The sequence below is a fragment of the Spinacia oleracea genome, chromosome 5, assembly GCF_020520425.1.
Source record: "Spinacia oleracea cultivar Varoflay chromosome 5, BTI_SOV_V1, whole genome shotgun sequence".
In the NCBI taxonomy this organism is placed as follows: domain Eukaryota; kingdom Viridiplantae; phylum Streptophyta; class Magnoliopsida; order Caryophyllales; family Amaranthaceae; genus Spinacia; species Spinacia oleracea.
The window spans coordinates 48,968,916-48,996,780 of record NC_079491.1 but is presented as its reverse complement, the minus strand read 5'-3'; the positions used below and the strand labels follow the sequence as shown (position 1 = coordinate 48,996,780).

At 39.3% G+C, this 27,865-nt stretch overlaps 1 pseudogene; it reads left to right on the top strand.

The window, feature by feature from the left end:
- Window positions 1-8,918: 8,918 nt before the first annotated feature.
- LOC110786360 (mitochondrial outer membrane protein porin of 36 kDa-like) lies at window positions 8,919-14,268 on the top strand (annotated as a pseudogene).
- The last annotated feature ends 13,597 nt before the right edge of the window (window positions 14,269-27,865 follow it).

Below are 27,865 nucleotides of genomic sequence, written 5' to 3'. Positions count from 1 at the left end.
CTCTTAGACGCCTTCGCTCTGGGGTCCCTGTTCAGCTCATTTAACCCATCCATGTTCTCATTGCCATAACCCAAGAAGCCATTACCTCAACTCTTGTTTTGAACTTGTTATCAACCGCAAACCACGCACGGCCATTGACACGTGCGTCATACCCATTATTTCCAAAGCCCAAACCTGTTCTTACACCACCATTGGCATAATGACCATATAACTTGTGTGGATACATCCTGTTAATATACCCTTGAGCCGTCCCTATGCTACTCATTGGCCTTGATTGATGTAAGCTCGTGATACTAGCCTGAGGCCGTATAATATGAATCCTAGCAGATGTAATCCTTATGCGTGACCAATACCTATACAAATTACCCTATCTCATTCAACCCATCTTTCAAGCCGTCTTGAGTCAAAAATAAAAAAATACAAATGAAAAATACAAAAAAGAAATAAATAATAAAAAAGGAACTTTGCAAAGCGCCTCTAAAGTTAGTCTAAAAAGAAAAAGAAGCATTTAGCGCACCAAAAAAGATCCTCCCAGAACTCATTTTCAGCGCCCATAGCTGGGCGCCGAAATCTTTAGCGCCCCAGCCTGGGTGCTGAATCTCTCTGCTTGCTAAAATTTGTCCAGAAGTGCTCGTCATTTTATCCGCACGTGCACGGAAAAATAACGAACACTTGGGGGGGTACAACACGTATTCAGACATACGTACCACCAAAAAATACATGTACTCAAAAAAAATATAAAACAAATTTTTGGCAGCAGATTAAAATAGTAATAAACTTCACTTATTCTACCGTTTCAAATAATATGTTTCCACCTCAAGAACATACTTATCGAATTCGGCATTCTAAGAAACCATTTTCTAGGCTAAGAACTCCGCAAGACCTGATTCCAAATTAAATCTATTTAAGGCGGATACGTAGGCAATCCATGATTCGGTCCAACCAATTTGCAAAAATATTAAAGCCTATAGAATAACAAGAATAAGAAATAGAGTCCCTTATTGAAATTTAATTACTCGCAATCCAAGTCGAAAGAAAAATTTAAATCAAAGGAAGAATCCAAGTCATCAAAATGCCAAAATTAATGAGCACACATCGAAAAATCAATAAGGGCACGTACCCTTGCCAGAAGGAGCACTCACACTCCTAGGCACTTAGCCAAGACTCAAAAAGATCGCTTTGCCTCAATTGAATAGGGGTCTAGCGCAAGCATCCATGACCTCTAAAATACTCGACTTGACCCTCCCTAAAGCGAACTAACTCACCTAAAGACTTTCTTTCACCACTAGACATAGTCGTTCGCTTAAAGACCTTCTTTCACCACTTGACATAGTCGTTCGCTTAAAGACCTTCTTTCACCACTAGACACAGTCATAATCGCCAACAAGTAGTAAAGGCAGTAAGCTTGCAATGAAGAGGATTGTTCTATGGCATCACCCCATCGTTCCTTCGAACTCAGGGCACCCGTTTATGGTAATTCGAATGCTTGCTAATCCCCTTTGAAAAAAAATCAGACATTGTCAATAGGACTTGGCACCTAACCAAGGCTCACCCTACTCAGACATATGACACGGGCATCTAAAATCGAAATCTGAAAGCATCATTAATGGGAAGACATAATACCAACTGGGGGCTAAAAAATTGAAGTGAAAGAGCTAGGGAAAGAACTAAGTATACCTTGACCTTTTGTACGGACATACACCAAGTAAAATTAATTTGACAACGGTTTATATTCCCGCAATTCTGGAAAAGATGGCCCTAAAAGCCTAAAGCATATGCCAAACGGGCACAAGTATATCTTGATGCCTGCACCCTGGCTTCCAGCAAATCCTTAGACATCATTCCAAAAATCGTAACAGTATTTTGATTCACTCATGTAATCCTGTACGAACCCTTCTATAAGTCAACCTACTTAGGACACCTCAGATTGTACACAGTAAGACTCGGATTTCAAATAATTTTCAAAGGCTTCTTCGAACATAATAAAGTGTCATTGGTATTTCTAAACATGATTATGGGTAAAGAAAGGAACCTAGCTTTTGGTCAAGGCACACTTCAACATGTGACTACCTTGACCATGGCAATGTCGCACAATACGACATTTACAAGAGAAGTAGCAGATCACTACTCGAACGTACCTCGCACTAAACGAGTCTGGTTCAAACTATTCATGATCCATGTCACCATGAATGCATAAAGACGTATGCAAAGCATTATAGCACCAAGCCAATCCCGTAGCTACAATTGGGGGCTTGAGAAAAACACTCTAAAAATGCTCGAAATGACGATTTTATCGCAAATTCTCGACGCTAACGCTATACATACATCATAGGGGCACAATCCTAAGCTTTAATCGTTTAAAACGAACCTTAGAATGGCTACAACCCCTCCCAAATTCTAAAGCACTACTTAGAATATATAAAGTCACCCCACTAACAAGGGTAACTGAAAATCGCGAGTCACCAAAACTCCGATCAAACTACTGCACCTAACGCTCGCCCTATAAGCGCCCGTTACACAGTCTACGTCGTTCCAAAGCAAAAGCAAAAGAAAAATCAAGGATAAGAACTGTAAAAATGTACCAAGAGATAATTTTCAACGCCCAGAGCTGGGCGCTAATATCTTTAACGCCCCAGCCTGGGCGCTGATTATCTCTGCTTGCTAAATCTTGCCCTGATATAAAAACAAGAAAGAAACATCTATGAATCCTCGCATCGAACGAAGTAATAAGCTGTGCACGCCCACGCAGAAGGTGCTACACTTGTTCGAGAACCTGAATGATTCAGCGCGATGAAATACTCCAATGCAAAAAATATATAATAATGATATCCCAACACCTGGAGGAATGTTCTAATACATGCTGTTAGGCCACACAAGCCTACGTTGCACCATAAGTTCAACAATCCCACGGTACAAGTCTAAAAAAGAGAGTAAGGCATATTGCACCAATGTAGGCACGACCAAGAGCATGTGTACAAGAGGCAAAGACTACTTATCGCCCAAATTCAAAATACAAGCCACACAACCTCCTCCCTCGTGGGTGTGACGATTCTTTTTATTCAATCAAGTGTAATTGGATTTCCTGTGAGTATACACCCAATTGACTAGTAATATAGGAGTCGCCATTCAGTTTTTAACGACAATGAGAAAAACTGACAAAACCCGGTTATCGTGACATAAAGGGAGTGCAATTATATTTGACCACGACGGCCGTAGGTTCCCTTGTGATCCCTGGTGTGGGGATCTCTCAACATACACCCGCAAGGTAGAGATTGAGGGTTCGAGGGACTGTAACTACCGAGAGGAGTACTTCGCTCGTCGATAACTCCAGAGGCAGGATATCCTTACTAGCTCAGCATAAATAATTGAAGGGACATGCGTTAACTATTAAACTAATCTGAGTTGATTTTAGCAATATGCAACATATAATACTAGATCGATCGCGATTATCTGATTTAAATAGCATTAAGGGACCTAGCATGATAATCCAATTTCCCAAAAATATTATATTTGTTAGGCGTGATAGAACAATCAGATTTAGTTAGTTTAATAGTTCATAAAAAGTGCGAGGAAAGCAATTAAATCATCGAAAAGGGACACGTTACAACGGACCCTTGAGAGGTGCGTCACGGTTCTCAGAAAACTAACCACTTTGACTTTGCTATTTCTCCTTTTTATTTAACGAATCTCAAATTATGGGACAGGATACGTTCTGTTCGATTTATGGATCGATTGCGACAGAACGCGTGATCAGTTTTGTAGCGTGAGGCTTAGGCTTAGGGGTTTAGAGTCAATACTCAGAATATGAATTGTGTGTTGTGTGTCCTTTTCACGTCGTATTTGGGGCTGTATTTATAGGGAAGAGTTCGTGGAAAGATAGAATTGCCGAGTTCTAATCCACAAAGAATTAGGAAAACACGTACCCAGGTATTTTCAGCGCCTAGAGCCAGGCGTTGAAAATAGGGTCTGGGCTGTTTTCTTAGTCAGATTCGGATTCCTGAAATCCGTAGTGTTTGAGACTTAATCGAGTCTTTTGGTGCGTATCAATTTCATGAAGGAATGCGTCTGGGCCTGTTACGAACTCTAGGCTCGTTAGGATTTTAATTAATACGTAACTCTAATTTACGAATCATATTAGGAATAGGATTCTCGCAGTTTTCTATCTCATTTAGGATTTATGTTGGAGTCAACACCTAATTCTGACAGGTTTCTATCTTTTATGACTTGCCACTTTTAGAAGCTACCCTTTACGGCAGTTACTATTTTTAGCAGGTTTCCATAAATATCAGGTTTCGGGTGAAATGAAAAGGGGAATTGAGATTCGTTTATTTTATAGGAGATGCGTTGTCAAGTGGAGATTTATGCTTTCATACCTTTCCCTTTCGGGAATGGGGACAAAAGTAGGTGTCTACACATAGAAATGTGTAAATCGTCATTCGTTCATATCCAATATAGTAGAATGTCAGTATATTGTTAAAATTCAAGGTACCTCCATGGATGAAGAACTCGGGAGGAGAGAGAAAATGGGTAAACTTCTCGATTTATTGCTAAAGTGAAGCATTTAGACATATTTGTGAAAGTAAATGGAGTTGGAGTAATATGGGATTGGAATGGATGAGAGAGAAACGTGGAGGATGATGGTTCTCCCATAGTTGATTGCTTGGGGAAGAGAGAGAAAATTAAACTTGTGGAAAGCCTGGATGCATGTCGTGAAGGAGAAGAGGAAATTTTTATTTTGAAATCCAGATGTAATCTGGACCCTTCGTTTGGACGCATGAGATCCCTTCTCATTCTTCTCATTTTAATTCCCCTTCTCTTTGAGTGTAAATATATATATATATATATATATATATATATATATATATATATATATATATATATATATATATATATATATATATATATATATATATATATATAGGGGGGGGGATCATGTGAAAATAGGTCCCTATGTGAGTATACTACGGATTAGATACAATCTAATGGTTAGGATTAAATGATAAAACAACCATCCATCTTTCCTAAATAAAAACCACGTTTCTTTCATAAACCCAAACCACTTTCTCTCTCTAAACCTCCCTCTTCACTTTCTCCCTCTCGCGACTCCCTGTTCTCTCTCGCCGTTTTCTCTCTCCTCTCGACAAAACCGCCATCGAAGCTCCAAGAACGGCTGATCAACCTCCTTCGCCGCCGATGTATTGTTGATTTAAGGTAAATTCAAGCTCAATTGTTCTATATTTCTTCTCTCCTTCAACAATTTTCCCTAATTTAAACCTAATTTGTTCAATTGAGGATGACTGGAGCAGAAAAACAATATGAACGACGAAGATAAGAAAAATACACAAATTGTTAACCTAATTTTGAACTTCTTTCTTCGTTTTCATACATTATTGTAGTTAAATTTTGATAAATGTTGATTTTCAGCAAAAAAAAAAGCACGACAAACTAGCAAACAATCCAGAGAATCCACAAGAGTAAGTATTCGGTGCTTAATTTTAGTGAAAACTATTTATTAATTTTTTAAATTTTTGTAATTATTTTCAAAATATTTCGAAATTTAATTTTGTAATTATTTGGTCTGTGAAATTGTCGATGTTTCTAACGATTTTGTGAATTTTTATGTTCCTTATATTTGATGTTTGTTGCAATTGTGGATGTTCTGAATTTTATGAATTTTTAGTATTTTTTATAAGCATTTAATTTCTGGTTTTTGAATTAATTTGAGAATTTCAAAATATTTTGTTATTTTTTATATTTTATGATGTTCTAAAAGTAATAGTTATATGTTCTGAATTTTTAAACAGAGAAAATGAGAACAAACACGTCAAAGCAACGGAGCCAATCGTTCCGCCATCACTTATGAACGCCATAATGAACAATTTAGAGTAATATTCTATACTCTCAATACTTTAGAACATGAAGGTTAAGAATTTAATTAGAACATCATAGCTCACTATGTAGAACATCATAACTCACTGTGTAGAACATCATATCTCGCTGTGTAGAACGTCATAATTGCATATGTTCTAATTATAAGAACACATGTTTTGAATTTGATGAAATTACTTCTATAGGCTTCTACATCTACGTTTTTTCTGACATTTTCTGAAGACTGATGTGGGTGCAAAGCTGTAGGCTCATGTTTTATGCTTATAGTGCATTTGTTATTGACCAGTCTATATTAGTGGTTTTTTTTTTGTTAGAACATATAGCTGAACTGATTAGAACATGTTGCTTAATTGATTAGAACATATAGGAATAATGTACAGAACATATAGCTTCATGTGAGGGGGTCGAAAAAGCGCGAGGCTAATGCGTGACCTTGTCACTCGTGGGTGTGACGATTCTTTTTATTCAATCAAGTGTAATTGGATTTCCTGTGAGTATACACCCAATTGACTAGTAATATAGGAGTCGCCATTCAGTTTTTAACGACAATGAGAAAAACTGACAAAACCCGGTTATCGTGACATAAAGGGAGTGCAATTATGTTTGACCACGACGGCCGTAAGTTCCCTTGTGATCCCTGGTGTGGGGATCTCTCAATATACACCCGCAAGGTAGAGATTGAGGGTTCGGGGGACTGTAACTACCGAGAGGAGTAATTCGCTCGTCGATAACTCCAGAGGCAGGATATCCTTACTAGCTCAGCATAAATAATTGAAAAAACATGCGTTAACTATTAAACTAATCTGAATTGATTTTAGCAATATGCAACATATAATACTAATTCGATCGTGATTATCTGATTTAAATAGCATTAAGGGACCTAGCATGATAATCCGATTTCCCAAAAATATTATATTTGTTAGGCGTGATAGAACAATCATATTAGGTTAGTTTAACAGTTCATAAAAAGGGCGAGGAAAGCAGTTAAATCACCGAAAGGGGACACATTACGACGCACCCTTGAGAGGTGCGTCATGGTTCTCAGAAAACTAACCACTTTGACTTTGCTATTTCTCCTTTTTATTTAACGAATCTCAATTATGGGACAGGATACGTTCTGTTCGATTTATGGATCGATTGCGACAGAACGCGTGAACAGTTTCGCAGCGAGAGGCTTAGGCTAAGGGGTTTAGAGTCAATACTCAGAATATATTATGTGTTGTTGTGTGTTGTTTCACGTCGAAACTAGGGGTCTATTTATAGGGAAGAGTTCGTGGAAAGATAGAATTGCAGAGTTCTAATCCACAAAGAATTAGGAAAAGAGACGTACCCAGGTATTTTCAGCGCCCAGGCCTGGGCGCCGAAGATTTCGGCGCCCAGAGCCAGGCGTTGAAAATAGGGTCTGGGCAGTTTTGTTTAGTCAGATTCGGATTCCTAAAATCCGTAGAGTTTGAGATTAATTCGAGTCTTTTAGCGCGTATCAATTTTGTGACGGAATGCGTCTGGGCCCGTTACGAACTCTAGGCTCGTTAGGATTTTAATTAATACGTAACTCTTATTTCCGAATCCTATTAGGAATAGGATTCTCGCAGTGTTCTATCTCATTTAGGATTTATGTTGGAATGCAACACCTAATTCTGACAGGTTTCTATCTTTTATGATTTGCCACTTTTAGAAGCCACCTTTTACGGCAGTTACTATTTTTAGCAGGTTTCCATAAATAGCAGGTTTCGGGTGAAATGAAATGGGGAATCGAGATTCGTTTATTTTATAGGAGATGCGTTGTCAAGTGGAGTTTTTATGCTTTCATCATCGAACCTTTCCCTTGCGGGAACGGGCACAAAAGTAGGTGTCTACAGTTAGCCCCCACTTTGACTGAGTCTTAGAGTAAGACGATGGTCAAAGTATTAGACGGAGTGCGTCACACAAGCCATGGTGTATGTGACCTGTTTTGCGAGGGTCTCACGAGCCCCCGAGTGATAACATTTGACTTAAGGGTCATCACTTGAAGTGTCGACATATCCCTCACGTGTCATTGGGATTTGTCAACTGATAGTATAGAAACTTCCTCACTTTGTCATTGGAAGGATCTAAAGGTGCGTAGAAACTCCCTCACTTTGTCATTGGAAGTAACTACAGATGTTTTCGAAATTAAAGCTGTGAAGTGTAATTGGGCCTGGCCAAGCCCAATCACGAGGTAAAACGTTTTTAAAGATTCTCATTTTCAGGGCTGGCTAAACGAGAAAACCCCCTTGTTTTATAGGACGTAAAACGAAGGAAAATCCAATACATCGTTCTTTTTTGGAAAAACGAAAAACCAATCCTTTAATTTTTGGAAAAAGGGAAAACCAATCCTTTAATTTTCGGAAAAAGGGAAAACCGATCCTTTAATTTTTGGAAAAAGGGAAACCGATCCTTTAATTTTCGGAAAAAGGGAAAACCGATCCTTTAATTTTTGGAAAAAGGGAAAACCGATAAAAGTTATCGCTGCAGCGACTAAGGACCTGCGCTGTTAGTGACGCAGACCCCGCCCGCTGAGGGTGGACCCCCCGTCCGATAGAAGTGGACGAGTCTGTTTTGATGTTTTTGAAAAATAAGGACCTACGCGGTTTGTGACGTAGACCCCGCCGGCTGAAGATGGCGAACCTGTCCGCTGAGGGTGGACGCCCCGTCCGATAGAAGTGGACGAATCTGTTTTGAAATTTTTTTTTTGTTTTTTTTTAAAATAAGGACCTACGTGGTTTGCGCCGTAGACCCCGCCGGCTGAAGATGGCGAGCCTATTTTAAATTTGAAGACTTTATTTTTCGAAAACTGAGGACCTGCGCGGCTAGTGACGCAGACCCCGCCAACTGAGGGTGGGCGAGCCCATTTTGAATTTCTTATTTTGCCTATGTAGAAGAGCTTTTCACTAGTAGAAAAAACCCCTGTTGCAGCCCCCTTGTTGCAGCGTACATGTATAAATACGCTTCAACAACCAGTCGGTCAACGCGGGTCAAACCCTTTAAAGGGTTATCGCAGCGTACATTTTAGTTGTTCGCAGCAAATGTGTTTGTTGCAGCGTACAAAATAAAAGCCCGCAGCAACAACCCGACTTTATTGCAGCGTACATGTTATTGCCCGCTGCAACAAGTCCGCGTTTCAAAATTTTTTACTTTCCTAGGTTGCAACAAACCGCGCTCAAACGAGCGGGCTCAAACGTACGTTGTTCCTTCTCTTATAGCTCCAAGCTTTTTCCCTTAAACAAATATCCAAGAAGCCGTCGAACTCAGCCCTGCGTCGCCGTCGAACTCAGCCCTGCGTCGCCGTCGAACCCAAGCGTTGCTCAGCCCTGCGTCGCTGTCTTCGCCGGTGTGTGGTGTTCTCGCCTCATCTCCCCCATCCCGTTCAATTCTCGCGCAGCCTGTCACTGAAAGATATATTCTTGGTCGGCCGGGGTTTCAGCATCTCCCCGTCGCGTCGTGGTTCCGGTGGTTGCTCGGCGTCGTGGTTCCGGTGGTTTCTGTATGGTGTGTTCAATTTCTATTTTCGTTTTTTATTTTCGTTTTCAGATTAGGGTTCAATTTTAGTTTTTGATTTTCGTTTTCAGATTAGGGTTCAATTTTAGGTTTATGATTGACAAAATCACATAGTTTTGAGTTCGATGATTTATGGGTTTCTTAGGGTTTGTTCAAATGATGTTTATGGGGATAAAGTCATAGCAACCAGTGCAGTGTTTGGCACAGAAATCTGGCCGGCTGCTGAGTATGGTAGAACCATGTATACCATCCGTCAGAGGATTGGTCCTCTCTTCATGAAAATGCAGAAGCGCTTTGGAAACCTTGATTATGCTGGTGAGTTGTCTGAGAAGGATATTATTCGCGCTGAAAGGAATTCTGGTTTTATCAGTGACCGTGTCAGAGAGATTCAAGTAAGCCAACCCAACCTCTCACCACACTACTTAGTACCTATATCATCTATTCATCTGTAAACTTATATTACAGTTTTTATTTCTTTGCAGCGCCAAAATTACCAGAGAAAGATGGAGACTAAAGAAAGTAGGGAAAAGGACCTCCGGGAAGGCCTCCAACTTTACAAGTATTTATCAATCCATTCTTCTGTTTGCTGTTACTCAGCTGTTTAATTATGTTATTTCATCTTCTTTAATTTTCTTGTTTTTTATAACATCAAAGGAGCGGAAAATACGAGGAAGCACGAGAAAAGTTTGAATCTGTTCTAGGTTCTAGGCCTACTCCAAATGAAGCTTCAGTGGCTAGTTACAATGTTTCTTGTTGCTATTCTAAGCTTAATCAGGTATTACTCGTCTCCCTCAATCCTCTTCTTCCTCAGTTATTTTCTACTTTGGTTATTATGGGATATCCAATTATGAGTACCCTGGTTGATGTGCTGACAATTATTTTTGTAACACAATCGAGCCTGAAATAATTAATACCCTGTATTCCGTGGGTTTAGTCGAGATAACAATGTAATTTGATTAGCAACTGCATTGTGTCCTGAAGATTTAGGGTTGTGAGTCACGATTAAAGAAATTAAGTTAAGATGTATGTTTGCATTAAAGGTTGTTGTTGACTTCTTAATTTATATGTAGAGAATAAGTCAATCAGACATGTATGGCATGATTAATTTTCTAAAGTTAATGTAAACTTGTTTTCTTGCAGGCTATCACTTCTACTGGGACAAAGAAGGGCGAGTTGTTTTTGGCTGATGTCAGCACTAAGTTGACAAACAAGAATATTACCACCGATGTGAAAGTTGATACCAACTCCAATGTGAGTTTGTTTATTTGTATTACTACGAATTGATTCTATGATACATTACGGTTTCATTGGTTTATAGGTTTTTATAATTGGTAATTGTGTAAAATTTGGTGACAGATAGCATTGCTTTCTATGAACATCTTGTTTTACATAATTGGAATCTATTGTAATCTGATTCCAACTTCTTTGCTGTTTCCGTCTTCCGCTCCTAGCTTTTCACCACCATTACGTTGATGAACCTGCCCCTGGCTTGAAGGCTATTTTTAGTTTCCGTGTTCCTGATCAGAGATCTGGCAAGGTACCATACAATTATCTTTCTAGTATTTTCTTACCTAAAGAGGCATGGTTCAAAATACTACGGGATAATGGTTCTAATTTGTGGAGTATAAATTATGTTAACAGGTTGAGCTTCAGTATTTGCATGAGTATGCTGGCATCAGCACAAGCCTTGGTTTGACAGCAAACCCCATTGTCAACTTTTCTGGTGTTTTTGGAAACAGTACTCTTGCTTTGGGTACTGACCTCTCATTTGACACTGCTTCTGGAAACTTCACCAAATGCAATGCTGGGCTGAGCTTTACTAATGATGATCTCATTGCATCTGTGAATGTGTAAGTAGTTTTTGTTATACTAATCAGCAGATTATCACTTTGGTATATCCATGTGCAACATTTAATTGCTGTTCAGAAATTAAAGAAAGAGAATCACTCCTATTCTCATTTAACAATTTTCATATTGGTAATTCATATTATCTCTATATGCGTGTATCCTAGAAATAAATTTGGATTCTGCTTGTCGAAAACTACTTAATAATGTTCTAATCTTTCACCTTTGGCTGTTGTTGAGTGTATCATTTGAAAGCTGGATACTGGATATACATTTCTGATACACTTGTGATTTTGTTTACTTTTGGGTACTGCAGGAACGACAAACTGGACATCTTTATACTCATTTCAATCTATTTATTCACATTTAAGGCTTATTGGGTCGTTATAGGTCATATTAAGGCTAAAATGAAGCATTTTCCCTCCCAACTTTGAACTAAAGAACCTAAGGACTCATTTTATACTTATTACATGTTTAATATGAATAGTTTTAACTTTCTAACACTCATTCCAATCTACTTATGCAAATTTAAGGCTTGTTTGGTCGTTATAGGTCATATTAGGCTAAAATGAGGCTTTTTTGCTCCCAAATATAAAATAAAGAACCTTAGGACTCATTTTAAACATATTAAATGTTTTATATGATTAGTTTTAACTTTACAAGACTTAATCCAATCTATTTATGCACATTCATGACTTCTTTGGCCGTTATAGGTCATATTTAGGCTAAAATGACATTTTCGCTCCCAACTTTGATCTAACGAACTTAAAAACTAATTTCAAACTTATTACATGATTCATATGATTATTTTTAACTTTCTAGGACTCATTCCAATCCATTTATGCACATTTAAGGCTCATTGTGTCGTTATAGGTCATATTTAGGCTAAAATGACATTTTCGCTCCCAACTTTGAACTTAAGAACCTAATGACTCATTTTAAACTTATTATATGATAAATATGCTTAGTTTTAAGTTTCTAAGACTTATTATAATCTATTTATGCACATTTAATGCTTGTTTTATCGTTATAGGTCATATTTAGGATAAAATAAGGCATTTTCGATCCCAACTTTAAAATAAAGAACCTAAGGACTTATTTTAAACATATTACATGATTAATATGCTTAGTTTTAAGTTTCTAAGACTTAATCTAACTACTTATACACATTTAAGGCTTGTTTGGTCGTTATAGGACATATTTAGGCTAAAATGACATTTTCGCTCCCAACTATGAACCAAAGAACCTAAGGACTCATTTTAAACTTACTAAATGTTTTATATGCTTATTTTTAACTTTCTAGGACTCATTCCAATCCATTTATGCACATTTAAGGCTCATTGTGTCGTTATAGGTCATATTTAGGCTAAAATGACATTTTCGCTCCCAACTATGAACCAAAGAACCTAAGGACTCATTTTAAACTTACTAAATGTTTTATATGCTTATTTTTAACTTTCTAGGACTCATTCCAATCCATTTATGCACATTTAAGGCTCATTGTGTCGTTATAGGTCATATTTAGGCTAAAATGACATTTTCGCTCCCAACTTTGAACTTAAGAACCTAATGACTCATTTTAAACTTATTATATGATAAATATGCTTAGTTTTAAGTTTCTAAGACTTATTCTAATCTACTTATACCCATTTAATGCTTGTTTGATAGTTATAGGTCATATTTAGGCTAAAATGAGGCATTTTCGCTCCTAACTTTAAAATAAAGAACCTAAGCACTCATTTTAAACTTAATACATGTTTAATATGCATAATTTTAACTTTATAAGACTCGTTCCAATCTATTTATGCACCTTTAAGGCTCATTAGGTCGTTGTAGGTCATATTTAGGCTAAAATGACATTTTCGCTCCCAACTATGAACTAAAGAACCTAAGGACTCATTTTAAACCTACTAAATGTTTTATATTCTAGTTTTAACTTTCTAGGACTTATTCCAATCCATTTATGCACATTTAAGGCTCATTGTGTCGTTATAGGTCATATTTAGGCTAAAATGACATTTTCGCTCCCAACTTTGAACTTAAGAACCTAATGACTCATTTTAAACTTATTATATGATAAATATGCTTAGTTTAAGTTTCTAAGACTTATTCTAATCTGTTTATGCACATTTAATGCTTGTTTGATAGTTATAGGTCATATTTAGGCTAAAATGAGGCATTTTCGCTCCTAACTTTAAAATAAAGAACCTAAGCACGCATTTTAAACTTAATACATGTTTAATATGCATAATTTTAACTTTATACGACAAGTTCCAATCCATTTATGCATATTTAAGGCTTATTGTGTCGTTTTAGGTCATATTTAGGCTAAAATGACATTTTCGCTCCCAACTTTGAACTTAAGAACCTAAGGACTCATTTTTAAATTATTATATGATTAATAAGCTTAGTTTTGAGTTTCTAGGACTTATTCTAATCTACTTATACCCATTTAATGCTTGTTTGATCGTTATAGGTCATATCTAGGCTAAAATAAGGCATTTTCGCTCCCAACTTTAAAATAAAGAACCTAAGGACTCATTTAAAACTTATTACATGTTTAATATGCATAATTTTAACGATCTAAGACTCGTTCCAATCTATTTATGCACCTATAGGCTCATTGGGTCGTTATAGGTCATATTTAGGCTAAAATGACATTTTCGCTCCTAACTTTGAACTAAAGAACCTAAGGACTCATTTTAGACTATTAGGACATTGTCATTAGTTTCTTGAATGTTAAAATGTGATATTTAATTTGTATTTAATCTAATGTTTAATTTAAATTTCTGTTTTTGTAAAGGTCTACACTCCGAGGATTGCGCCTTATGCGAGGAATTTGATGTGGTTCGTGAGCAATGGGCTAAGTTTTTTACCAACAAGTATTTATTATTGGCTTTAGCGCGCTTGATCGAGTTGGTTTAGTTGTTATAGAATAAATTTTATATTAAAATGTATGTTTATGTTGAAATTGGAACATATATTTAAATGTAATATGTGCACTTTGGTTTTGGGATATATAGTATACAAAACTCCAGTTGTTGTTTTTATATTTGTTTTACAGGTTGCGTTATTCTATTATTGTTTTGACAGGTTTCTATATTTGGTGCAAGGCACTCTACGTATCCCTAAACAAAATTAGAATTTTCCCCCCAAAAGTGCTTTTTTGCAGCGTACATATATGTTGTACGCTGCAACAAGGGAAAAAAATTTCGCAAAAATTCAGACTTGTTGCAGCGTACAAATAAATGTACGCTGCAAAAAGTTGAGTCTGTTGCAGCGGGCTTTTATATGTACGCTGCAACAAGTCCAAAATTTTGCCAATTTTTTGGCACTTGTTGCAGCGTACATATAAAAGCCCGCTGCAACAAATCACTTTTTGCAGCGAACTTGTACGCTGCAACAAGTTCAGACTTGTTGCAGGCCCCCCAGTTGCAGCATACGATGTACGCTGCAACAGGGGTCTAAAAGCCCGCTGCAATAAGGGTTTTTTCTACTAGTGTTTGGTGATTACAACCTGTTGGTGGGTCGTAATATTTCCTGATTAGATGTGTCCTATAAGTGGGTCCACACTGTGTATATTTTTATTTAACAATATTTTTTTTTGAGATATCCAAACATGATATGGTGCGTGGCGCAGTCTGGGAATGTGATTTTGATTGCGCGCTCCTTGTTGGAGTCCACTTTTTGCGAGCCCCCAAGTGTTGGGGCTCGTCGGTTGTTTTTCGCGTCTTGTAATCATGTTTGGGGTCACGCTCGTATGTGCGAGCGACCTCCTATAGTAGTGTGCTGTTTTAGTGAAGCCGTGGGGTACGACTTTCAGTGAAGAAATCGGCAATTTTCAAGCCGAATGAATATGGCAGGGCCCAACAGAAGTTAGGGCCTTTTGAGCCTGGGTTCATTTTCAGCGCCCAGGCCTGGGCGTTGAAATAATTCACGCCCAGGTGGGGCGTAGAAAGTGTTGTTTGGGCTGGTCTTTTGATGACACAATTGGCCTCTTGTTCATTCGCTTATTTCACTTGGAAGTTCTATGTATTCTCTTTTCTTTTGTTTTTAGAACGTGATGATTTTCTTGAGAAGCCGTAGCCGGTTGGTGGACTACGGTGCTTGTCGCTTTGGGGCGATTGTTTTAAGGAACTGTTGCTCTTAAGGCGTACAGTTATTGCAATAGTCGGGCGAGTCTATATGGCCCGAGGAATATATCTTGAGGTGTAAGACTTTGATCGCTCTTATATTTTTTGAACGTGTTCGTGAATGATGATATGTATGTGCGAACGAGCGTTCATAGAATGGCCGTTGTGTGCGGTCCATTAATCAGTTTGCTTGAATCATTTTTTTTTTGAGAAATGACTGATTTTGAATAGTTTGCTTAGAAGCTTGATAGGGGTCAGGTCCATTCATGAAGTGGGCTCAAACATCGTGCCCTTTCGATTGTTCAAACATTTGCTTCGAGATTTTTTATTTTGTTATGGTTGTTTCGTAGCTTGGAGCCCCCAAGTATGCATGTTGGGATGCTTCCTTTTGGCGTACGATTTTGTAGGTTCTTTCGAGAAAGATGCCTTGGGATTTCGCTCGTGTAGGTGCGAGCTATCCCTTCCGTGGTAGGTAATGTTTTGCTACCTTTAATCCTTAATGTAGAAGTCGTGTGGCTTGCATTTGGGCGATAAGTAGTCTTTGCCTCTTACTCTTGGTCGTGCTTGCATTAGTGCAATGTTCCTTACCCTTTTTAGACTTGTACTGTGGGATTATGGTGCAACGCAGGCTTGTGTGGCCTAACAGCGTGTCTTAGAACATTCCTCCAAGTGTTGGGATATCATTATTTGGAGTACTTCATCGTGCTGAATCGTTCAGGTGCTCGAACAAGTGTAGCACCTCCTGCGTGGGTTTGCACGGCTTATTACTTCGTTCGATGCGATGATTCATAGGTGTTTCTTTCTTATTTTTGTATCTGGGCAAAACTTGGCTAGCAGAAAGACTCAGCGCCCAGGCTGGGGCGTTAAAGATATCGGCGCCCAGCTCTGGGCGTTGAAATCGATTTCTGGGTATATTTTGATGATTTTTTTCTTTCGCTTTTGCTTTGGAACGAGGTAGATTGTGTAACGGGCGCTTGTAGGACGAGCGTTATGTGCAGTAGCTTGATCGGAGTTTTGGTGACTCGCGATTTTCAGTTACCCTTGTTAGTGGGGTGACTTTATATATTCTAAGTAGTGCTTAGAATTTGGGAGGGGTTGTAGCCATTCTAAGGTTCGTTTTACACGATTAAAGCTTAGGATTGTGCCGCTATGACATATGTATAGCATTAGCGTCGAGAATTTGCGATGAAATCGTCATTTCGAGCATTTTTAGAGTGTTTTTCTCAAGCCTCCAATTGTAGCTACGGGATTGGCTTGGTGTTATAATGCTTTGCATACGTTTTTATGCATTCATGGTGACACGGATCATGAATAGTTTGAATCCGACTCGTTTAGTGCGAGGTACGTTCGAGTAGTGATTTTGCTGCTTCTCTTGTAAATGTCGTATTGTGCGACATTGCCATGGTCAAGGCAGTCACATGTTGAAGTGTGCCTTGACCAAAGGCTAGGTGCCTTTCTTTACCCATAATCATATTTAAAAATCTTTTTGACTCACTTGCAATGTTGAGATAGACGCATACTAAGCTTAAACCAACGACACTTTATTATGTTCGAAGAAGTCTTTTTAAAAATCATTTGAAAATTATTTAAAATCCGAGTCCTACTGTGTACAATCCGAGGTGTCCTAAGTAGGTTGACTTATAGAAGGGTTCGTACATGATTACATGAGTGAATCAAAATACTGTTACGATTTTTGGAATGCTGTCTAAGGATTTGCTGGAAGCCAGGGTGCAGGCGTCAAGATATACTTGTGCCCGTTTGGCATGTACTTTAGGCTTTTAGGGCCATCTTTTCCAAAATTGCGGGAATATAAACCGTTTTCAAATTGACTTAGATTTACTTGGTGTATGTCTGTATAAAAGGTCGAGGTGTACTTAGTTCCTTCCCTATCTCTTTCATTTCAATTTTTAGCCCCCAGTTCCTATTATGTCTTCCCATTAATGATGCTTTTAGATTTCGATTTTCGATGCCCGTGTCATATGTCTGAGTAGGGTGAGCCTTGGTTAAGTGCCAAGTCCTATAGACAATGTCTGATTTTTTTCAAAAGGGGATTCGCAAGCATTTGAATTTCCATGAATGGGTGCCCTGAGTTCGAAGGAACGATGGGGCGATACCGTAGAACAATCCTCTTTATTGCAAGCTTACTGCCCTTACTACTTGTTGACGATCATGACTGTGTCTAGTGGTGAAAGAAAGTTTTTTAAGTGAGTTAGTTCTCTTTAGGGAGGGTCAAGTCGAGTACTTTAGAGGTCATGGACGTTTGCGCTAGCCCCCATTTAATTGAGGCTAAGCGATCTTTTGAGTCTTGGCTAAGTGCCTAGGAGTGTGAGTGCTCCTTCTGGCAAGGGTATGTGCCCTTATTATTTTTCGCCGTGTGCTCATTAATTTTGGCATCTTGATGACTTGGATTCTTCCTTTGACTTAAATTTTTCTTTCGACTTGGATTGCAAGTAATTAAATTTCAATAAGGGACTTCTATTTTTTATTCTTGTTTTTCTATAGGCTTTAATATTTTGCGAATTGGTTGGACCGAATCATGGATTGCCTACGTATCTGCCTTAAATAGATTTAATTTGGAATCAGGTCTTGCATAGTTCTTAGCCTAGAAAATGGTTTCTTAGAATGCTGATTTTAAACAGGTACGTTCTGAGGTGGAACCGTAATGTTTGAAATAGGATGAGATAAGTGAAGTTCATTATTTTTTAATCTGCTGCTTTGCCGTAAGCCAAAAATTTGTTTTATATATTTTTTGAGTACATGCATTTTTTGGTGGTATGTATTTTTTGGTGGTACGTATATCTGAATACGTGCTGTACCCCTCCAAGTGTTCGTTATTTTTCCGTGCATGTGCGGATAAAATGACGAGAACTTCTGGACAAAATTCGCCGAGCAGAGAGATTCAGCGCCCAGGCAGGGGCGCTAAAGATTTTGGCGCCCAGCTCTGGGCGCTGAAAATGACTTCTGAGCGGATCCTTTTTGGTGCGCTAAATGCTTTTTTTTTTTTTTCTTTTTAGACTTTTAGAGGCGCTTTTGCAAAGTTTCCTTTTTTATTATTCACATTTTATTATTTTTTTTTGCAATTTTCATTTGTTTCTTTTCTTTATTTGTGACTCAAGACGGCTTGAAAGATGGGTTGAATGAGATAGGATAATTTGTATGGGTATTGGTCAAGCATGAGGATTATATCTGCTAGGACTCACAATTTGCATCTTCGTGCTAGTGTCACGAGTTTACATCAACCAAGGCCAATGAGCAGCATGGGGACGGCTCAAGGGTATACAAGTTATATGGTCATTATGCTAATGGTGGTATAAGAGCAGGTTTCGGAAATAAGGGGTATGACGCACGTGTCAATGGTCGTGCGTGGTTTGCGGTTGACAACGAGTTCAAGAACAAGAGTCGAGGCAATGGTTTCTTGGGTCATGGCAATGAGAACATGGATAGGTTAAATGAGCTGAACAGGGTAGACATCGTAGAATTTTATGACTTGGATTGGTTGACTCAATTCTTTTCTTTCGTTTACTTAGGTAAATGTTGCACTACGGGATAAGTATTCCATGGCTTGCTCTTTTCGCTCTCCCTTTTCTCTTTCTATCTTTTCTTTCTTTTTGCTTGGGATTCCTCCCCAACATAAATTCTTCAATTTTTAATTTGGGCTAAAAGGTTGATGGTTGTGGTCTTTGAGTCACGAGGCGAGACTGAGTGAGCCTCGTTTGGTAGGCCTATAGTGGACCTTTAATTTTAGTAGGCCTAGGGTGGACCTTTAAATTGTCTTACTTTGCAAGCGTATTTAGTCGTTTCTTAAAATATGCAAATAGCGTTGATTCAAAACGTTGTTTTTACCTTATTGAATTTTAACGAAAGAATTACATCGAAAATAATTTTTGCTTCTTTTCAGATTCCAGTTTCTGGGATTTAATTGGAAGTTGTGATTTAGACTCGTGTATGAATACAAGGAGGTGGCCTAGACTCAAAATAATGACATGGCGTAAGCCTATAACACTTGACCAAGCGACTCTCAGACTTAGGCTAATTGGACCATAACTTTCGTTGGTTGACACTTCAGATTTTAACCCTTGGGTGTTCATTTGTCATGCGCCATTTTGCTTAATGTTGGCAAGGTAGTTAATTGGGGAGATCGAATTTTTATTTTTGCAAGGCTAGAATCATTAGTGTGGCTTCTCTCTTAGTGTGTATTGCTTTTATCCCAATGGTAGCCTTACGGCATGCCGATTTGGGTATTTTCATGGTTGGTCATGTTGCATTCATGGAAACTCTTTTAATCCGTACTTAGTAGTATTTCAAGGAGTGAGTGACTCGAGAGGACTATGATAGTCGTGACCCAATGTGATCCTAAGCCTTGATGCCATTATTTTTTTTGCTAACGGTATTGACACCTTAGGTTCACTTTGGGGTTTGTGCGACTATGGGGGAATGATTTTCAGAATGTGACCGTTCCTATTTTGCCAATACTATAATATATTCTTTTTATTGGTGAGAGAGAGTATTGAGGCCGTAGACTCTTAGCAAGGGATGACAATTACATATGGGTGCTCATTGATTTAAATGTTAGGAGGGGAGACTCAATATGGTTTAACCTTTTAGTTTGCAGAACGACACCAAGTATTAGGACCGATTCTATGGATAAGACAAGTAAGACTTAGGATTTAGATTGTACTTTGGCATAGCCTAGTCTAGACTCGGATTTATTTTTTTATTCGAACATTATTTTTCTTGAAAACTTCATTTGAACATTTTTTTTTGAATACTTTTCCCATGTGACATTCAAGGTTATTTCAATTAGCTGGCTCGGTTTTGGTGCCGAGCATTGTCGTCGTAGGAGGCCTAACAACGACACAAAGAGTTATTTTATTTTTCATAAGTCGCTTTTTAGAATCGAGTGCCTTTCATACGCCCTCGCAGCAATTTTTCAAAAAGTTTCTTTTTTTGCTACGTATATTTTTTATGCGCGGGCACCGAGGCTGCTGTGCCTGACCAAAAGGCCAGGCAACAACTTCAGGGCCCAGCAGTGGGCGTGAGAAATAGCGGCGCCCAGCCAGGGGCGTTGAAAATGCGTCCCTGGCTGGTTCTCGTTTATAGTTTTCGTCTACTTTTGTTTTTGCGACTTTAAATTTGCGTGCTTGCCTAATAACGTCCTTACGCGTTGTGCAGCGTTTATGGGATTCGTTACAGGTCATCCCGAGCGTCGCTTATTTTTGTGGCGATCGTTCGGGTTTGTGGAACACGTATTTTGGTATAACTCTTTGGCCAATTGGTTTATGAATGTTTGGGTAATTTTTAAGGTCGTTGGTTTTTCTAGGATTATTTGTCACACACAATCACATATTTCGCTACACATAACTACATTACAAACATGGATTTGAAAATTAAATATGCCACGTAGTTTATGATAGGCTTCTATGGGTAGTTTATTTGCGCCTGGCTTGGTACCGCTTCTATCGTAGATCCAACACATGCCCCGGTCGAGGTAGTATCTTCAACAGACGAATTTCGCTCAAGAGGCCAACCCGCAAGTGCAAGCCAAGGGGGCATGCAGGCGAGAGGGACCTAATGGGCGAGCGATTGGGTTCGGGATAGGTGTACTACCTGCACAAGTACCGAGTGGGAAACATGCGCGGCGTATGCACCCCCCTATTGGCGAAAAAAGGTATCCTTAGTCCCAATTCCCGAGGGAGCCGAGATTCGTTATGCGGTTCTGCCCGTTCACATTAATATGCTGATTTTCAGGTCGTCCCAACTTGATGGGGAAATAAACGCGGGGTAGGATCGTTTCACCCTTCGGCTATTTTGATTACCTACAAGCACGAGTATTTCCTTCACTATCCCCATTGGAGTCGCCACTGTGAGGGGGTCGAAAAAGCGCGAGGCTAATGCGTGACCTTGTCCCTCGTGGGTGTGACGATTCTTTTTATTCAATCAAGTGTAATTGGATTTCCTGTGAGTATACACCCAATTGACTAGTAATATAGGAGTCGCCATTCAGTTTTTAACGACAATGAGAAAAACTGACAAAACCCGGTTATCGTGACATAAAGGGAGTGCAATTATGTTTGACCACGACGGCCGTAGGTTCCCTTGTGATCCCTGGTGTGGGGATCTCTCAATATACACCCGCAAGGTAGAGATTGAGGGTTCGGGGGACTGTAACTACCGAGAGGAGTAATTCGCTCGTCGATAACTCTAGAGGCAGGATATCCTTACTAGCTCAGCATAAATAATTGAAAGAACATGCGTTAACTATTAAACTAATCTGAATTGATTTTAGCAATATGCAACATATAATACTAATTCGATCGTGATTATCTGATTTAAATAGCATTAAGGGACCTAGCATGATAATCCGATTTCCCAAAAATATTATATTTGTTAGGCGTGATAGAACAATCATATTAGGTTAGTTTAACAGTTCATAAAAAGGGCGAGGAAAGCAGTTAAATCATCGAAAGGGGACACATTACGACGCACCCTTGAGAGGTGCGTCACGGTTCTCAGAAAACTAACCACTTTGACTTTGCTATTTCTCCTTTTTATTTAACGAATCTCAATTATGGGACAGGATACGTTCTGTTTGATTTATGGATCGATTGCGACAGAACGCGTGAACAGTTTCGCAGCGAGAGGCTTAGGCTAAGAGGTTTAGAGTCAATACTCAGAATATATTATGTGTTGTTGTGTGTTGTTTCACGTCGAAACTAGGGGTCTATTTATAGGGAAGAGTTCGTGGAAAGATAGAATTGCAGAGTTCTAATCCACAAAGAATTAGGAAAAGAGACGTACCCAGGTATTTTCAGCGCCCAGGCCTGGGCGCCGAAGATTTCGGCGCCCAGAGCCAGGCGTTGAAAATAGGGTCTGGGCAGTTTTGTTTAGTCAGATTCGGATTCCTAAAATCCGTAGAGTTTGAGATTAATTCGAGTCTTTTAGCGCGTATCAATTTTGTGACGGAATGCGTCTGGGCCCGTTACGAACTCTAGGCTCGTTAGGATTTTAATTAATACGTAACTCTTATTTCCGAATCCTATTAGGAATAGGATTCTCGCAGTTTTCTATCTCATTTAGGATTTATGTTGGAATGCAACACCTAATTCTGACAGGTTTCTATCTTTTATGATTTTCCACTTTTAGAAGCCACCTTTTACGGCAGTTACTATTTTTAGCAGGTTTCCATAAATAGCAGGTTTCGGGTGAAATGAAATGGGGAATCGAGATTCGTTTATTTTATAGGAGATGCGTTGTCAAGTGGAGTTTTTATGCTTTCATCATCGAACCTTTCCCTTGCGGGAACGGGGACAAAAGTAGGTGTCTACACTTCACTTGTTGGAACATATAAATCCAATTGTTAGAACATATTCTTATCTTGTTAGAACATATAGTTTGTTCAAGGTAACGTACGATTTCAAATTTTGAGTCTATTTTTCAATTTGTGCCATCTCTGCTATAACTTTTTTTTAGTAGAAGTAGTTAGCTTAATTTGGAGAGGATTCAATGCTTTTTTAACCTTTTTGTGCTTTAGTTAGGAATTCAAGGTTTTCTTTGTTTTTTGATTGAATTTTAGATTAATTTGGGAACTTAAGAATACTGTAGCATGATATTATGATCTGTGATAAGCTGAAACCTAATGCAAGACTAATGCTTTCAAAAAGACGCAAGCATTACTTTATCAACTCAAATAGTTTGATATATGAAGACATAAGAATTTTATAGCTTCTACTAATTGGTAAACTCATGCTCTTGATTTTAGGGAAATTGAAATTTATATTTTAGGTTATCTGAATTTTGGTTTGTTGATCATGAGAATTTCAATTCAGTAATAAATCACCCTTGATTAAGTTCTAAATCACCCTTGATTAAGTTCTAAATCATCCTCGCTTAAGTTCTAATCTGGGAACATCACTAAAATCATCTGTTAGAAATGTCACATAAGTTAGCATAACTCTGTACTATTGGCGTTGTTACTCTTTAAAAATAATTACAGGTTTAACCATTAATTAGTTTGAGAGTTGAGATGTGCTAGTGTTTCTTTTTATAACGAGAATATATTTTAATAGAATTTTAGGAGCACCCTCTCTCTTTGACGTCACTCTTTTCTCTATATCTATAAGACAACATGGGTCTAACAATATAAAATTAACCCCTATAAAACCCCAATAAGATTCAATCATACACTAAGTTCGGGGCTTGAACTTTCAATTCACCTTTACTTTGTGTGACTTCGAAACAGAGTGTGCTTGTGCAGTCGTATATAAAACAGAGTGTGCTTGTGCAGAGTGTTCTTGAAGCATTCAGGAGAAATCTTCCCTTTCTGATACGAGTATGTAATCTGGTCAAGTATGCCCTTTTTATATCAATGTACTTCCCACACCGCCAAACTAACTTGCTCCTTTGGTAAGGAAGGGTTTAGAGTAGGCTGATCACACAAGAGCTCAAGCAGTACAACCTCGAATGAGTAAATCTCTAACTTGTCAGTGAGTTGCTTCCTCTTGAAGTACTCAGGATACAGATATCCAAAACTTTAAGTAGCACCTGCAATAATAATATCCAAATCAATAAGCGATGAGCAAATGAATACCTGATTCTTTTGAAAACCTTCTACAACGGTCAAAGCTTTCAATATTGTGTTATTCCCTTAGGGTATGCATCAGATCAAAACCCAAACCCTTTTCTTATGTTCTAAACTAGCGTTTCATATGTTCTGAATTAACGTTGCATATGTTCTAAACCAATGTTGCTTATGTTCTGAATTAACGTTGCTTATGTTCTAAAGGTTTATATGTGTGTTTTGTGCTTCCATTTCTATTTTTTACATAATTATTTATCAAGAATGAATAACTTGTTTGAATATTTTCTAAAACCTATTAGCTCAAATGGTAGAGCAATGTGCCATTGCACATGGATGTAGGTTCAAATCCTACATAGGTTATTATTATTATTAATAATAATACCTCACTAAAGAGGCGATTAGGGCAGGTCTTTTATGGCCGTTTAGGGGAGGTTCGACGTCCGTTCCCGGTGGATATTCCGGCAGGGTGAAGGTGTGTCGGAGGCGGTTTTTCAAGCGGATTCAAGCACAGGTTCAAGCCGTGATTTTCAGGCGGTTTTAAGACGCCAGGTTCTGTTATCTTGCGGTGGTTTTGCGTGGTGCAGTGGTTCTGTTTGTTTGTTGGTTGCGGTGGTTTTGCGTGGTGCGGTGGTTCTATACGGTCTGCAGTGGGTGTTGATATTGGTGGTGTCGGTGTTGGCTGTGGTTTGGTGTTGGCATTGTGTTGGTCCGATGCGATAGTTCATTGCTGCATATACGGCCTGCGTTTGGTTTGGTACGTGGGTTCGTTTTCTGGCAGTTCGACAGTTTTCCGGCAGTTCCAGTTTGTGTTTCAGTTTGGGTTTTCCAGCAGTTCGATAGTTTCAGTTTGGGTCTCAGTTTGGTTCGATCAATTACTGACAATCCGGGAGTTCAGTTACATTTTGGGGATCACTGTGGTGTTTCAATCAGGTCTGTGGGGTCTGTTTCCGGCCAATTGAGAGTTCAGTTTCAATCGTCAGTACGGTTTGGTGATTTGTTCAGGTTCGTGTTCGTTTGGGTGATTCGATCAGTTTCTGGCAATTCCGGAGTTCGTTGGTGTTTTGGTATAGTTTGGGTTTGCTGTGTGGTGTTCGTTGGTGTGTTGTGTGTCTTTGTGGGTGTGTAAGTGTGCTCGGTAGTGGGTACGGTGGAGTTACTTTTTGGTTGAAGTGCTTTGATATGGCTACTTCCGTGGAGAGGTTTCATTGCCCTTTTGTGGATCTTAGCGGGTGCCAGGATGGGGGTGGGCGTGGTCTGGTGAGGAGTTCTCTGATCACTCACTTACGGGATCGTCATTGTTGCTATGGAGTGCGGGATGTAACTCGTCATTCCCTTACTACCAGTTTGCAGGTTTTTTCTACGGCTGAGGTGACCTTTCGTCGTATGGGAATTTGGCTATGGGGAGATTGTTTCAAGACGCATACTCATCGTATTAGGTGTCGACATGGCAGTGGTTCTAGTACTGTTTTTGTGGACCCACCTGATTCCGGGGATGGTACTATTCGTTTTATTCTCTACGGTATTCAAAAACCGCAAGCTCCTACTTCCGAGCTGCCTACCTCTGATGCGCCTCGAGAACATCATTTTTCTTTTGATGTTGCTCTTCTAGACACTTTATTGTCTAAGCGGTTGCGTTCTGTGAAATCCGTCCCTCCTAAATGTCGTTTGGGTTTTTCGCGAGTTCTAAAAGGGGCGCTTGATAAGGTGATTTTGAGACCAGATGACATTGCTTGTTGGGTTCAGTTGCTCGTGTTACCTCTTTGTGTCCTGAAGACTTTTTCTCCGCGAAGTAATCGTGAGTGTTTCTCCGGTGTTAGGCGGCGACTACAGGAAGAGTGTATCACCTCTGCTATTCGTTCTTGGGGTGTGCCTGGTAGTTCTGAGCAACTTGTCGTAGACACATTGGCTAGTGTGTCTCCCCTTCTATTGGATGTTGTCGAAGACCATGATTTGGCGGAGCGTAATATTAAGCAATGTAAGAGAAAGATTTCTGACGGTCGCTACACTGCTGCCGTTAGAGTTCTTTCGTCCTCAGGTCTTGCCCCTTACAATGATGCTACTCTTGCAGATTTGCAAGCTAAGCACCCTTCAGTTCCGGTCCCTACCTTACCGGATATCCCTGTTGATCATCACCTTACTGCTTCCTCCGCTGTTGTGTTGGAGCAGATTAGGGGCTTTCCGCGTGGTACTTCGTGCGGTAGAGATGGCTTGCGTGCTCAACACCTTTTGGATTGCTTGGGTGGTGCTGCTGTAGCTGTTTCTGATGAGTTGGTGGACTCTATCACTCAGGTAGTTAATCTCTTTCTTGCTGGAAAGTGTCCTGCTGAGCTTGGTGGGTATATTGCTAGTGCTCCTCTTACGCCACTTGTTAAGCCTGGTGGTGGTATTCGGCCTATTGCTGTGGGCACTATTTGGAGGCGCCTTGTTTCTAAGGTCGGGGCTGCTGTGATTGGTCCGCGTTTAGGGAACTACTTAGGAGGGCTTCAGTTTGGAGTTGGGGTTCCAGCAGGTGGTGAGGCCATTCTCCATGCTGTCAATCGTTTGGTTGAGGCTCGTGGGGCCGATGTTGGCCTCTCTATGTTATTGGTGGATTTTCAGAATGCATTCAATTTGGTTGATCGATCGGCTTTGTTGCGTGAGGTTCGGCTACATTGTCCTGCTCTTTCGCGTTGGGTTGAATTCTGCTACTCTTCTCCAGCGCGGTTGTATTATGGGGAGCATACCTTGTGGTCTTGTCAAGGTGTGCAGCAAGGGGATCCTCTCGGCCCTTTGCTATTTTCTTTGGTTCTACATCCATTGGTGTAATACCTCGTATTTTTATAATATTTAAAAATATATTTTATTATATTTATAAAGCTTTTTACGATTTATTAGCATTTAAATAATATTTAAATGTATTTAATGTATTTTAATTAATTAGAATATTTATTATTTTAATTAATTACGAAACGAATTAATTCTTGAGTCGGGAAATTAAATGAGTTGTAAATGATTTTTAAAAGCTTCGGGTTTTAAATAAAAGTCCAGTTCGTTTTATTAATCAAGCCCAATCCAAACAGTTTCATTTAAATCCTAAGCTAGCCCAATTCATTTAATTTCTAAGCCCAACTCAAATATCCTAAGCCTAGCCCATCAAGGGATTAGGGAACCTATAAATAGGACTCCCCATCATTAAATAAACCCCTAAAATTTTATAAACCCCTTTTTGATTTCTTGCACCTCACTCCTCTCCCTCTCTCCTCTCGTCCGCACGCACGCACACCCGTGCTCGTGCCCTTCGTGCGCTCGGCCTCACGCCCCGCACACTGCTCGTGCTCTCGTGCCTCGGCCTCACGCCCCGCACACTCGCACGCCCCTCTCCCTCTCCTCGCGCCCAGCGCGCCCCTTGCTCTCTCTTGCTCGCGCACCAGCGCGCCCCTTGCCCTCTCTTGCTCGCGCACCAGCGCGCCCCTACTCTCTCTCCCTCACGCAGCGCGCGCCTATGCCTCGTCCCTCGTCGCTGCGCGCACACCCACACACGGTTGGTGCGTGTGTGTGTCTGTGTTGTTCGTGTTCGTTCTTGTTCAATTTTTCGCCCAATCACCCTAATTCGTGATTGTTCCGTGCTATAGGCCGGATTGGTATAATTCTCTTCTTCCTTACCTATTCTATTTAAATTCCGTATTTTAAATTATTATATTAATGTTGTTTTGAGTAATTAAAATGTTGGGAACCGGTTATGAATACCGTGGTTTGAGGATTTGTGTGTTGTGATTCATTAGGTTGTTTTAATTATTAAATGATGAATTTTCAGATTTGTTTATTTAATAAAGCATGGATTTTTATAATATTAAACTAGTGTTATTGGGATTTTCAAGTTAGGGTTTTAACCTAGACCTAATGAGTCAATTGATTAGCATAATTA